Source organism: Helicoverpa zea, chromosome 13 (assembly GCF_022581195.2).
Source record: "Helicoverpa zea isolate HzStark_Cry1AcR chromosome 13, ilHelZeax1.1, whole genome shotgun sequence".
NCBI classification, from domain to species: Eukaryota; Metazoa; Arthropoda; class Insecta; order Lepidoptera; family Noctuidae; genus Helicoverpa; species Helicoverpa zea.
In genome coordinates this window covers 1,430,814-1,445,641 of record NC_061464.1, presented here as the reverse complement: position 1 = coordinate 1,445,641, position 14,828 = coordinate 1,430,814, and the positions used below count along the sequence as shown (strand labels likewise).

The 14,828-nt window shown below is 35.8% G+C and overlaps 1 pseudogene; it reads left to right on the top strand.

The window, feature by feature from the left end:
* The first annotated feature begins 12,316 nt into the window (after positions 1-12,316).
* Positions 12,317-13,615, top strand: LOC124636002 (annotated as a pseudogene).
* The last annotated feature ends 1,213 nt before the right edge of the window (positions 13,616-14,828 follow it).

Genomic DNA, 14,828 nt, shown 5'->3' with positions numbered 1-14,828 from the left:
TTGTGGAGGAATAAATAACTTTTTAATTGATTGAGAGGGTTTTAAATTGGAAAAATATTCGGATTACCATACAGAAGCGTATCTTATTTTGCCTGAACGTTAAACTGTTTGCGCGTTCTGTTGTTGTTTTAATAAATGTTATCGTTGATACAATTCCATATTGCATGGTTCCAAATTCCATGTTGTAAGAATGATAATACTAGGACTTGTTAAATAAGCTTCATCTGTTACCTATGTACACGATAAATACTTATAGGTTTTATAAATACTTTTTGAGGTTACTTCGACCCAGAAGATGCAGTGTGGGCAGGCTCCCTACTATACAGACGGACGATCTGGCCAAGATCACCTAGAAGCAGTGGATGCGGGTTGCTGAAGATTGAGTAAAGTGGCCAACCTTGGGTGAGGCCTGCAATGGACGTCTTTTGGCTGAAACGATGACAATGTACCTGCCTACTTCAATTGATGACATAGTGGTTACTTCAGGGTACAAATCACTCTGAAATACGCCTGGAATGGGCCTTTGGAAGTCACTAAAATAAGTCTAATCAATGAGTATGCAGTCAGAGCAACTCATAACACTCACAAGGCAAAAGATATATGTATACCAGAATGTCATTGTAGTTAGTGTGTATTTTTACCTTCTCATAGATAGACCAAACTTTCATCTGCACAATAACCAAAATGTACAGAAAACAAACATACTTTCATACATTTGACAAAAACAGACCAAAATCTAATTTCAAGAACAACAAGACATTACTACTTTCCCAGACCAATAAATAAAACAAAACACAACTCTATATGCAGAATCCAACATTATTTTAAAATTCAAAATACATAACAATACAAGTTCACTTTTGCAGAATTCGCTTACTTGACAAACGTACGGACTCCGCCGTAGCCTACGGCTCCGAATTTTATTACGTAGTTAGGGGGACTGCACACCGTTGCATGTGGTTTGCGAACTCAGCTGACGCCATTTTATGCCGTATAAATTTATAGCCGAAGCTGTTTCGTGTGCACTAGCTTTAATATGTGTTTCAATTTGCTTAGATGTGTGCAAGACTTGGTCCCAAGGTGTTATTAAAGCATTGTTGGGTGATTGGAGCAATAATAGTTGTTGTTGTGTTTACTTTATGTAGGTACAATTTGTTTTATACCTTTGTCATGACAAAGTTGGCATGAATTAATCTTACAAATGAAAAAGTACATTCCAAACGTAACGTTTATATTAGGTGGTCCTTTACTACATGGCCTAAGAGTATTAGAAGGTTCAAATAAAAATCGAGAAATTTTGGCAACGTTTGTGGCGCGGAAAGAGCGGTCGTCTATTCTTTCTGCACGAATAATTATCACACTGGCGAAAGCTAGTTTCAAATTAAGAGAGCGCCCAAACTCGCCAACTTCCCAATTCTAATCAAAGAAAAAACCACTAGACTAATACAACATTAATCCACAATTCCTTAATGAAAACGCCAAAAGTTAAAAGTAATTTGCATCAAAAAGTACCTTTTGTTGAATTCTCGTAAAGTTTGTAAATTAAAATTAAGATTTAACGTGTTTCGTTGGTCAGAGAAGTTTCAAGTTTTTATTTTTTTATTATTTAGGGGACGCGCACCCGCGCTTGACTGTTGCGGTTATTTCCTGAAATAAATATTTATTAAAACTCCTGTTAGCCGTTGTTTTCTGCGACTCGAGTTAGTTTTAAATTCACGAAACACTCTGCGTCGTAGTTTTGCGTTTTAATTTTGTCAGATTGGACCATTTAAATTATATAAAATTTTGTCCACTCTGACGAGTATTTTGTGTTTAAAAGTGTGCACAGGTGTACTGTAGAATAGTTTCTTTACGTAACAAGTCTAGGGCATTTGTTGAAACAGGACATTTACAGTCTAACCAATTGTATTCAAATGATTGTGTCGGTTATGATGCGGTGAAGAGGGGAGAAATGAATTCCAAATATTGAGTTGATAGAATTTTACTGTGTAGACACATTTTATATTCAGATCCTCTTCACTACAAAAAAAAAAATAGAAAAAGAAATCGAGTTCGTTTTTGTATTTGTTTGAAATGCCTGTTGTTTGTAATGATACATTTTTATGTTAACCTTTGAATATGTGAATAACCACAACGGTTGATATTTCAAAGATTTTATTATAAAATGCAACAAATTGCCATCTACTTTGAATTTTATGTATTCTACCTACCAATTCAGAAATAAATAGAAGTCTAAGTCAACGATCGCCTCATACGAGACGAGAGTCGAACGACCTCCCCAATTATTTAGAAATTCTATGTTGTTGCTATAATTTAATTAAACCATTCTTTTATTTATTTACCATTGGCCATGCACTCTAATTTATCGTATAAAATTTCTATTAATAAGCACCTCTGTCCAAGGAAAGTCACCAAGTTGTAATAAAATGGTAATTTATTCGCCCTATAAGTCTCTTGGCGAAAACGTAGGGCCCTAACGACTTGTCGGGCCCTTCAGTTTTCCTACCAATTTTATGTTATAAATAGAAAGACTCCTTAGTTATTTATATGCTTTTTCTTAAGACTCTTGATTTGATTTTGGCAAATGAATTTGTTAATTTAAAAGCGATGTTAATTTTCTTATAAGCTTTTTTTCGTAGTGGAGTTAATTGGATTTATTTGAACGCAATTGCTAGCAGTGTTTTTGTTGACTAGTTTTAAGCAAGTCGTTGTGACCTTGTGGGTAAAGCACCAAACTTCCATGGATAGGTTCGATTCCAGGTGAGACCAATGAAAATTTTCTAAGGTTGTATTTGATTGTGTAAGAAAAACAAATGTTGTTATCTCCAAAGTCGTTACTTCATAAATCGTAACAAATATATACCATAACATTCAAGGACAGCACAAAATCCATGTCACTGATTTAAAAGTTTACAACAATAATTATAAAATCCGATATTCCTTGTTATTATTTCCCCGAATCCACGGAAAATAACCAGTAGGCAAGGACCTACTCAAAAAAAAATATGACGAAATACGAGAGTAACCTTTAAAACATGAAAAACAATTGTATTCATACTGCTTTGGTTAAGAGACACACAAAATTGAGTAGAGTGCTCCAATGAGTAGTCAGTATGTCGTGTTGGTGTCGTGTCGCTGTCGTGTCGCGTCGTGCCGTTCTCGTGACGTACCAAAGACGTCAAGCGTTCTGTGATTTATTCTTATGTGAATTGGACTTGAAAATACGTTTTGAAAAGGCTCGTTGAAATATGAAGAAGTTATTACTTTAAGTAGTAATATTGGATTTTGGGGGCCAAAGTATAAATATTAATGATCTGATTTTGTAAAGCGTTATTAGATTTTCAATATGGAAATTCAGACAAAGAGATAAGGTAGTCGGTTACGATTTCTGGAACTTTTTTGATTGAACCAAATGAAATAAGTAAACTGTACGTTTATTTTATTTAGTGTCAATGAATATCATGTACTATAACAAGTTACTTTCATAAAAAGATTCAGCAAGCCATATAAGTACAACATTACATACAATTTACATTTTCATTAACATTACGAATACACAAAAAAATATTTTCAGACATCATAAATGCGAACTTTGATGGAAATTAATTTCGCAAAAATAATGTAACGTTATTTTTTACTCCCATACGTATAACGTATGAGAGAACCTTAATAGCAATATGCAAATTTAATTTTCCTATACGTTTCGGGAGCTCGGCTGCGTTATAAAAAAATCTACGATCAGGTAAATCATAAAAGCACACAGATACAGGGGGATGTGAAATATAATTTGGTGAGAAGCACGGAGTAAGGAATAGTGAGCGGAGTTACCATAATGCAGGTAGGTCAGGCACCTTCTTCTAGGTCAAATACGTACGGTGGGCACGATTGAAACGATCAGTTGCGAGTGAATGACGAGGCGTTCGGGTTCTTTGAGTCATTTGGTAACGAATTTTTGTATTTCAAAAAATTATGATGATGCCAAATAAGGCGTAAAGGCGAAGACAGTAGCGTTCCTCGTCCCCCACCACACCGCGCTACTTTCTTAGATTTTCCGCTATAGCACCTCCGCTACTCATTTTGTTCTCCACGGTAAGAAGGAAATATTTTTGTTTCAGTTAACAAAACTCCCCTTTTGACATAATAATAAATTATTCAAATCGTATTTCACGGAGTTTGCTACAATGGTTTATAGAGATTTGCTATGCGGATTTGGATTTTCCGGATTTTGTGTAGGTTTTGTTCCGGTATTCGAACTTATAGGATAAAAAGATAAAAGTCGACAACTGTATGAAAAGGCTCCTTTTTTATTTCGCTAAACGTTAAAACCAAAATCCTCTGTCTGTCTGTTTACGATGAATTTAAACTTACTGAACAGCTTTTCATGTAGTTTTCACCAAAATATAGAGTGATATATTTACAATTTATAGTATCACCATAACAATGTTGCCAGGCTTTGGGTAAGTATTTCGATGCATGAGTGTGTCTTTTCAATGTTATACACCCTATATAACTTTGGGTATAACGCGGTGTCCTGCGTGAGCGACGAACGCGACGCGACGCGACGCTGCGAACGCGACGAACGCGATCAACTCAACGGCATGCCATACATGCGGCCTATGTGACAGTCTGCGGCGAGTCGCGACGTAACGCGAACTTGTTTTAAGGGCGACCAGATGCGACACCATAAACTATTAATAAAGATTGTTGTGGGACAAAAAAATAATAGAAATCGTTTATTAGTACAAAGAACGTTGCTGTCTGTACTTTAAATATGAACTTTCAAGCAAAGTTGTACTGTACTTCTCCATGATTTGAGAAGTAATTACCAAAATCACGTAGGACATTTGTCGCGTATAGCATCGCGTCGCATTACGTCGCGTCGTGTTGCGTCGCGTCGCGTCGCGTTCGTCGCTCACGCAGGACACCGCGTAAGAAATTACAATAAATTGAATGAATACATTTGTATTTATAGTTATGAAATTTAAACATATTTATTTATTTGCCAGAATATAGGCACATTATAATATGATAGATACAATTACAAAACAAACAAAAAAATATGGTCTCACTATATTCGACTTATAATATAGATATATTTATAGCTAAATTTAAGTTACGATCATTTTGCATTATACCTACTTCTATTTCTGCCGTAGGCACATAAAATATATTGGTATAACCGTGTAAAGTCAGAGAATAACACTAGTACTTTATACTTGCGCTATTGTCCTACATAACACGCTATACTTAGTACGAATTAAGTTTAGACTAAAGAACTTAAGTGTACAGTAAGTGAAGCTGCTCACATTGTACTGGTAAACTTTCTTAATTTATGGCTTGGCGAATTTCTGGCTACCCGCAGTCGCAGTCTCATGACCTACAACGAATTTAGCTTTGAGGACTTCTACACTTTAGGTGTAAGTAACTAAGATATTTGTCTCGTGTACTGAGAGAAATTATTTAGAATTATCTATATTATATATTATATTATATTATGACGGTATCAGAATTTCATAAATTGCTTGTTGTTATGAGATAAGTTATAAGATTTTTTGTTGTGTCCAAAATGAGTCGCATAGTAATTTGTCGAATAAGACTTTTTTGTGTTACACACAAAGCTACAACAACTTTGTTACGAATTTTTGCTGAAAATTGAGTTAAAATTTATATACATTTGAAGTCCCCGAAAATGAGGTCAAAATCAAAGCTCAAAGTTCTGTTAATGTTGTATAAAACATTTATAAGTGAATTTTAGGAAGCTTATACCCAAGTATTTAGATTGGTGCAATTAACTTAATGCAAAATAATACGCGAAGAAAATTATTAGAAAAAAAAAAAGATATTGACTGCAGTAATAAAAAAACCTGTAAAATTTCCCGCAAAATATCTCGTAAAAGACGTTAAGACAACCCGAGGGGTATTTTAATAAAATTTCGTGAAATTAGCCTTATAAAGGCTAGGCCGTGTTCAGGTGTCTGTGTGGGCTTAATTTGAGGAGAGGACCGCCTATAAAGGCCTTTATCAAAATTGGCTGGAGCTAAACAAAATGTAACGAGTTTTGTATGCTCTTTGGTGGAAAACTACAACAATTTTAATAAACAGAATATAGTGAATTTTCCAAATGGTGTTAGGCAGAGATGTTGTTATAGTCCGTCCAGTGTTATTAATTATCTATACTTATATAAGAAAGATTTTGTTTGTTTGTTTCTAAAGGCTCCGAAACTACAAAACTGATTTTAAAAAATAATTCAGTGTTGAAAAGCTGCAATTTTTTTGAGTAACATAGGTGGTACTTGATCTGGGTGGGGACAGTAGTTCTGACGGGACCTAGGTGTTACCGATGGAAAAAAGTTAAGGTACAAATTGAGACTTCGTTTTCAAGCATTATTTCATGGGCATTTCAATCAAATAAGCAGCCATTTACATCAAGATTACATCAAGTTAATTTTTCAGATGTCAAACATTATTTTGTATTCATTCAAATATTCAAATCAGGGTTGTGACTTCTTTGACAGTTTGACCTAAGAGACTTCACATTACGTTTCAGTACAACATATTATTACACATATGAACAAAATAAGTTTTCAACCTTAAACTAAATTCAGGCACAGTAATTTCATTTGTTCCAACTTTCCATTATTATCATACACGAGAGGAATTCTGAACCAACTTTTCCAATGTCAGATTCGCGTGAAATAATTTCATTAAAATGTCTGAGATCCCAAAATACTCGACGGTGCAGAAATAAGTAACTTTTAGATATCAAGAAAGAATTTGTCGTTCACAAAGAAAAATATTCACTCTTGAAAATGGTTGTGAGAAGTCGATATTTCAAATGTCGTTCGGAAAGTATAGATTTCAGATAAGGAGACGGTTATCTTTTATGATGATTGAGAAAAAGCGTTTTTCTAGTACTTAATTACATTCTGATTACACTTGCTGACGAAAATTATGAGTCGTCGCATTTCAAAATAATCTAAGCTCAGTTGTAATTGCTAAAAAGTTGCGGACAGAAGTTATCTTTTAATAACTTAAAAAGATAACAATTTTTGAAATAAATTATACACTTTTTATTATTTATTACAGAATAATATGAAAAAGAATTTGATTAACTTAGTCAACACAACTACGCAAAAAACAAAACATTTTCAATTATTAATCTGTGTTGTTGAAATTTAAAAGCTTTTAAAGGTTTTGGAATTACAGAAATATTTTAAGATTAAAAGATTACTTTTTTGTTATAATTATTATATTCATAGCTGCTGTAAATGACATTGAATGAGTAGATTTCAGAATGAAATGAAGTGCCCTTTCGGTCACCTACTCATATTGGTGTATGTACATAATATAACGAATATGTTGAACATAAACTACAGTACAACATAGTATTACACATACACACACACACACACACACACACACACACACGCACACCCATATGCACATACAATACACTCCCATATGGCCTAAACCTAAAATAGTATTTTTATTTAAAAAATGGCGAAAACAATTGAACAAATCTTCAAAATGTATCCGATAGTTTTTTGCAGGATACTGCTATCCTTGAATGTTTCTTATAAAGATTTCAATTATTTAATACAACATTGAATCAACATAATTTACCCTCGTATTAAATAAATATTTTCATTTGGATTTAAAATAAATGACTTTCATTAGTACGAATTACCAAAAGGTAAATTATAATTTAAATTGTGTTTAACTAAATATACTTTCCTTCCATAATGCAAATTATAAAACAGAAGTAGAACTAAAATTAAAGAGCTTGTTATCCTGATTTCATTGTTTCCTACTAGCACTGGCTTTCGCTTATCAAGGCAATGTGTTCTCTAAGATACGTGGGCCTTAAAGCTGCCACTTTTTTATTACTTGTAATTATTGTGCACGTATTATTAATACTAATATTATAAAGAGGACTTTGTTTGTTTGGTTGTAATAGATAAACTCAAAAACTACTAGACCGATTTTAAATATTCTTTAACCATTCGAAAGCTATATTATCTGCGAGTAACATAGGCTACATTTTATCCCGGTGCGGGCAGTAGCTCCCACGGGACGCGGGTGAAACCGCGGGAAAACGGCTAGTATATTATATACAGGTACGATACCTTTTTTCTTTCCCGACGTTTCAGCGATTGCACCGACCGTGGTTACGAGTGGACAGATGACAGCTGGTGGCGTCTGTGTGAAGCACAGGATTTTATACTAACATTAGACTACGTAAGTTGTAAGGCCAACCTTAATTTAACCTTAACCAACATGTACACGTAATTAAAAAATTGGTTTTATACCTACAATTACGTGTACATGTCGCAAAAGTATAATGTGAATTTGAAGTCTATTTGATTTGACCTCCTGTATCTACCTGTATAGTGGTTGCCAGCAGGATTACAACAGGGACCACCTCAGTCATAAATTACGAAGAAGGACGTGTGAAAATGTTGACCTTAGTTTTAGATGAGGTAGATAAAACCCTACATAATATACAGAATATATCCTTTACTTTAATATTATTCAGATAGGAAGCTAAAATGAAATGGAAAGTACATTTTTTTACACAGAAATAATGTACCTACAACCTTGTATCAAAATCGGTTCAGACAAACTTGATATAGTTACGTATATACATGCAGGTCAACCTGAGTTCTTTTTTTATGTCGGTTAAAAATAGTGAAATTTAATTTTGCTATGTGTTTAGTTTAGGTTACCTTTAAGTGCTATATAAATATGTGTATATTTGATAATTAATAATAAAAATGTCATCCTAAATTTTGTAATAATTTTAAATGTTGAATTTAATCAATTGTAATTAAATTTAACAAGCTGGGATTTCGCATAAAATTACAAGAGTTGAATGGAGTACAATCGAAATGTTTCAGTAAGTACTGTTATTGGCATTTCGGGGAAACTCGACTTTATATTCCTTTTTCGTAATATAAATTAGATAAATTTTTGTCAAGTATGACGTACCCCAATCTTTTTCTTTAGCTCTTTGTGTAATAAAGGTTTTTATACTTTTACGTACACATATTTATAACAATCGAGACTTTCGACACAGACAATAAAAAACATTTTTCAAAACCGTTTTCTTTTAATTAACACAATAATAAATAATAATTTAAATAAATAAATAACATTTCTATAAACATAATAGTTTTGATGTTTACAATATTTTGATGTATATGAAAGTATTAGAATTGCGTATAGGCGAATTTGATGGAGGGCACAATTCAGTAGGATACGAAACCACGGGTATCTGCCAGTGCTATTCAAACCTCTTAAACAAATCAATTCACAACTCATGTACTACTAACAATTCACACAAACAAGAAACCTGTGTTTAAATAAACATGAACAAGTGAATTACAATTCGGAATCATAATACGATTCCGTACGAACTTATGCAGATCTGCGTCGGTTTTACATAGTTTGTTGTACCACCTGTTTTAGATGTATTTGCATTAATAGGTTAAACTGTGTCATCAGATTTCTCATCATCTGCCTAGCCTTTTCCCAACTATGTGAGTCGGCTTCCAGTCAAACCAGATGCAGCTGAGTACCAGTGGTTTACATGAAGCGACTTCTTAGACGACCTCCTCAACGCAGTTACCCGGGCAACCCGATACTCCTTGGTAAGACTGGTTGGCAGACTTTCTGGCTTTTGACTACCCGTAGCGACTGCCAAAGGTCATCAAATGATAAACGGGACCTACAGTTTCTCGTGCTTTCCAAATCACGGAAGAATTCGTTATGACCAAATGATCAGGCATTCTCAGGCCCGTCAAGTGTTTTACTAATGTCCTCCGAGCCTTTTTCCCAATCATGTTGGGGTCGGCTTCCAGTCTAACCGGATTCAGCTGAGTACCAGTGCTTTACAAGAAGCGACTGCCTATCTGACCTTCTCAACCCAGTTACCCGGGCAACCCGATACCCCTTGGTTAGACTGGTGTCAGACTTACTGGCTTCTGACTACCCGTAACGACTGCCAAGGATGTTCAATGACAGCCGGGACCTACAGTTTAACGTGCCATCCGAAACACAGTCAATGATGTCTAAGATATACTTAGAAAGTACATACAAACTTAGAAAAGTTGCATTGGTACTTGCCTGACCTGGGATCGAACCCGCGCCCTCATACTTGAGAGGTTGGTCCTTTACCCACTAGGCCACCACGACTTTTTTTAATGAAGTGTTTTACTAATAACTGCTTTTTTTCCCCCTCAATCTAAGCACATGGACACCACTTGGTAAGACGGTTTGTCAGACTTTTTGGCTCGTAAGTACCAGTAGCGACTGCCAAAAGACTGCAGCTATTTAATCATTTATTTAAATACTTTGGGCTCTCGGTATCTTGCGTAGATCTAAGACCTCTTCTAAGTTACAACATAACACCCAGATAAACGTTTGTTGTGATCGCCTGTGTGGGTCGTATAATCTTAATCTTAATGGGTCAATGACCTTAGAATAAGCGGTATGAATCAGGTGTACACTTGCGTAGATATAGTAAAACAAATAGATAAGATTTTCAAAGAATAAATTATTGTTTTTTACAGGTAATTCATAAGCTATATAAGAAGTCTCATGATGATGATTGTATTTAGAGTGCTTGATAAAATGTAGCTTTTATTAGGACTTCATAATGAGCCTGTTGAATTTGATATCTAATTTTACTCTTAATTTTAAATCTAAAAATGTGTTAGAAATAAAAAAATAGGTATAAGATAGTATAAATTATTACTAAGACACTAAAAACATAGTAAAACAGACGAAAAGAAAAAAAAAACAAGCCTAGTACGAAAACTCCAGACGCCAGACAGTAGTACTTTTCCGACAAAAACTTATCAAGGAACTGAGGAACTATCAAACTCACTCAGTAAGCTAAAAACTTCGTCGTTCCCCTAATACTTATTATCTACTTATGTTTTATGAAGTCAAGTGTTCTAGACATGTGTTATCATCCGACTTGACCTCCAGACAACCTGGGGCGGTCGAAAATATTTACCCAAGACTTAACTTGTGTTCTCACTCATATTTAGATCGGAATGTTTGCAAGTGATATATGTATGTAGCTAGTATAAATGGAAAGAATTTTATTTAAAAACGAGAAGTGCAAATTAGGATTGACGTTTAAAATAAAAGAAAGAAATATAATAAAAGTCGAAAGTGAGTTCGACCTTTAAAGAAGGATAAGCACTTAAAAGATAGTAATGATGTATCTACGTTTAAAAATTCAGAATACCTAGTGTAGGTACATACTATATACACACAATTTAAACTAAGTTTAATAGGAACTCATAAATGAAAAATAGGAATGTCAAATTAAACCTTTTGATCTCTATAGGTACGATTAATAATTTGACGCTAGCCTTTCATATACAATTTACATAAAAAACAAGTGTATTAATTAAATAAGTAATAAAAAACAAATTGGCGCTTCCCGTCATTTAATTTAAATAAAGTCTAAATCCCTTTTTACGATTTAAACGGAAATTATCAATTAAAAATAAACATTTTGAGTACACCCACACACTGACAACTTTTAGTCGGCCGATAGTTTGTTTGTGCTCATAAATCACTATGAAGATGAATGGTAGTAAACACATAGCAATAATCAGGTATTTAGCCGGTATCAGACCAACTAAAAACTTTGACATGATTTTCTTAAAAAAAAAAAACAATCATAGGGCCAACTGTCGGCTGACTGTTTAGAATGCTGCCCTTTTTAACGGTTTTAACGGAAATGATCAATTTAAATCAATTGAAAATAAACATTTAATTGTATCATCGAATGATATGCACACCAAGTGGGCTGTTTGATTTGTATCTACTAATTGAATTTAATTAAATCGAAACTCGCCCATAAATCGGACACGACGGTCTGGCCAATGAATAAACAAATCATTTTCTAGCAGATACGATACTGTGTTCAGCGGTGTTGGTACAAAACCTATTTGATTGATGAAACATAATGGGGGGAACTAAAGTCATTATTTAATTTTTAAAGACTACTAGCTTCCGCCCGCGTCTTCGCCCGCGTCAAGTTCGGTTATATCGCTTTTCCGAGAGAACTCTTCAAAAGTCCGGGATAAAAACTATGCTATGTTCTTTCCCAAGGTCAACTCTATCTCTGTACCAAATTTTATTAAAATCAGTTAAGTGGTTTAGACGTGAAAGCGTAACAGACAGACAGACAGAGTTACTTTCGCATTTATAATATTAGCAGCGACGTCATATTAGATTTTCCTCGCGACTTCACTCTTTCCGCACCCGGATAGCCTGATGATGATAAAACTACATTATGATTATGATAAAACCCACCGATACATTGTCCAGTCCAGTGCCATACGCGGTCGAGTACGGACGCGTTTGCGCTGCACTGTATGAATTTTAAATTCGCGAATTGCGCGGCTATAGCCGCTGCCCGGTTTTCGCTATGAGTGCACAAACGCTCATAGCCAACGAAGTGTTGGCATTTATTAAACATGCCATCGACTACATGGACGAGGTTAGCATCTTGCAGATCTGCAAGACCTCGTTCAAGGAAGATGAAATTAGCAGTGCTAAATTGCTGCTTTTCACGACGCTTGGCAAAGTTAGCCAGATGCCGTCTCGTCGAAGGGATGGCACAGAGAAGAGTCTCCAAGACATCGTCACGCTGTTGAAGGAGACCGACCCGGACGACGTGCCCGATTTCGTGGCGAAGGACCTGCACAAGCTTCCTCCCGTCACGTTTGACCACGTAGATGTCACCAGGCTGCTGAAGGACATTACACTCCTGAAGCAAAGCCAGGCCGAGATGCAGCATCAGCTGGAGGTGTCCAACAACACCATCAGTGATCTACGGGCAGAATTAGTAGCATTGCGCAATGCAATTTCTGCAAGTAGGTCACCTACCGACGGCGACAGAAATGTGAACACGCGTCGCGGGGCGCAAAATGCCTCCATCTGCAGTTTCGAGTCGGCGGGCTCGAATGCGTCACCTACTGCCGAGAATGCATGCGTTGCAACGTGTGCCGCCGCCGTCCCTGCCTCGACATCGGTAGAGACGATGACTCGTGTAGGTTCGTCAACCCCCAAACGAGCCTACGCAGCAATTGTAGCCGCTGAGAAGCCTGTTGAGCCACAAAACTCGCAGGTTAAAATAGCGGAAACCACAAAAGGGGGTAAGAAGAGCCGATCGAAACCAAACCAGGTTTTGAGAAGGCAGGGTCCCAAGGTCGACACGTGCGACAAGGATGGTTTCGTCAAGGTCGAGAAGAGGAAGAAAAAGAAACCTCCTTGTCGGAACCAGTGCGGTACTGCGCTGGCGGGGCCCAATATGCTGCTGCGTCCAGCTATTCCGACGACGCAGCTGTACGTGTCCAGGCTGCACCATTCCACGAAGGTTGAGGAGGTCGTGGAATATCTGCGCGTGAAGACCAGCTGGACCTTGAGGGTCGTGAGGTTGGAACCGCGTCACAACACAAATTTTAACTCGTTCGTGGTGCGTGTTCCGACACAAGGTCTCGAGAAGGTCCTCAAGGAAGATTTTTGGCCGAAGGGTGTTCTGTACCGCCGGTTTCGTGGCCGGCTACGTGACACCAGTCAGCGTAACACGACGCCGACACATCGTGTGCATTAGTTTTAAGAATATTTGTTATGTATTTATAGTATGTTTAAGTTTTTATAAATATAGTATTGTATATATATATTGATATGGTGAATTTTTATGTATTAGTTTATAAGTATTGTAATGTACGATATATGTGTATTTGTATTTTTATGGGCCCTAGTTGCCTGAAATAAAGGAATAAATAAAAAAAAAAAAAATTGTTTCTCAAATTGGAGAAGCGACAGAGAAAGATGGAAAACTTTGGACGATGCCTTTGCTCAGCAGTGGAATAAAAAATAATAATGGAGAAGCGATAAACTTAACACTGGACTCGTGTCTCAATTTCTGAGGGACCTGTCCTATTTACATAAGCCAATTGTAGAAACACTACACTAAAAGTGATGTCAAACAGACAGCACAAAATTCAAAACAAAACACAACAGCGTAAAATGCACCAGAAGTCGCAATACTCATGGGATTCAACTGTAACCAGTTTTAAAACGTCTGCAAAGTACAGGGGACTTTAGAGTTTTATAATATCTACTACACGGGGACTATTCTAGCCACGTGCGAAGTATAAAAATTGACAAAGTTGGTCAAGCAGCTTGGGTCGTTTCACGGCGCGAATACTAAGCACCCATGAAACTACCAGTAGTTGTAGGTTTAAAATTCAACGCCCAGTCCCACTTTCAAGTAGTACCTTGAAAAATAATTTTCATTCCTTCATGCTATGAATTACGTTTTCATTTTCAGAAATGTTTCGCTGAAGGATAAGGATCTTTTATGCTAATTTGAAATGGGAGTGAAAAAAATATATTTAATGCGTCAGCTATTTGGTATCTTCCATTTAATCAAATTATGTTGCTTTTTGCGTTGTATCTGTTCCCCAACGTTTTTTATATCCCCGACTTTTGGGGTAATTAAGTTAAGATGAAATCAGTCTGCTCTGATCTGTGTGGAAATAAACATAACAACCTAGAAATTTCGTAACATTCAAGGACTTCATCCTCAAAATTACAAGACCTCTTATCATATCATACATCCAGTTATTTTCCAACTTCATATACAGAATACAAAATATTCATCGCAAAAACCAAAGGCACTCGACTATAACAAGATCCCAGTTTATTTTTGATTCAACGAAGCAATCTATTTGATTTATATAAGAAAAAAACACCAGCTATTTGGCCTCAGTCTGTCTTCGCGTACATAATACAGC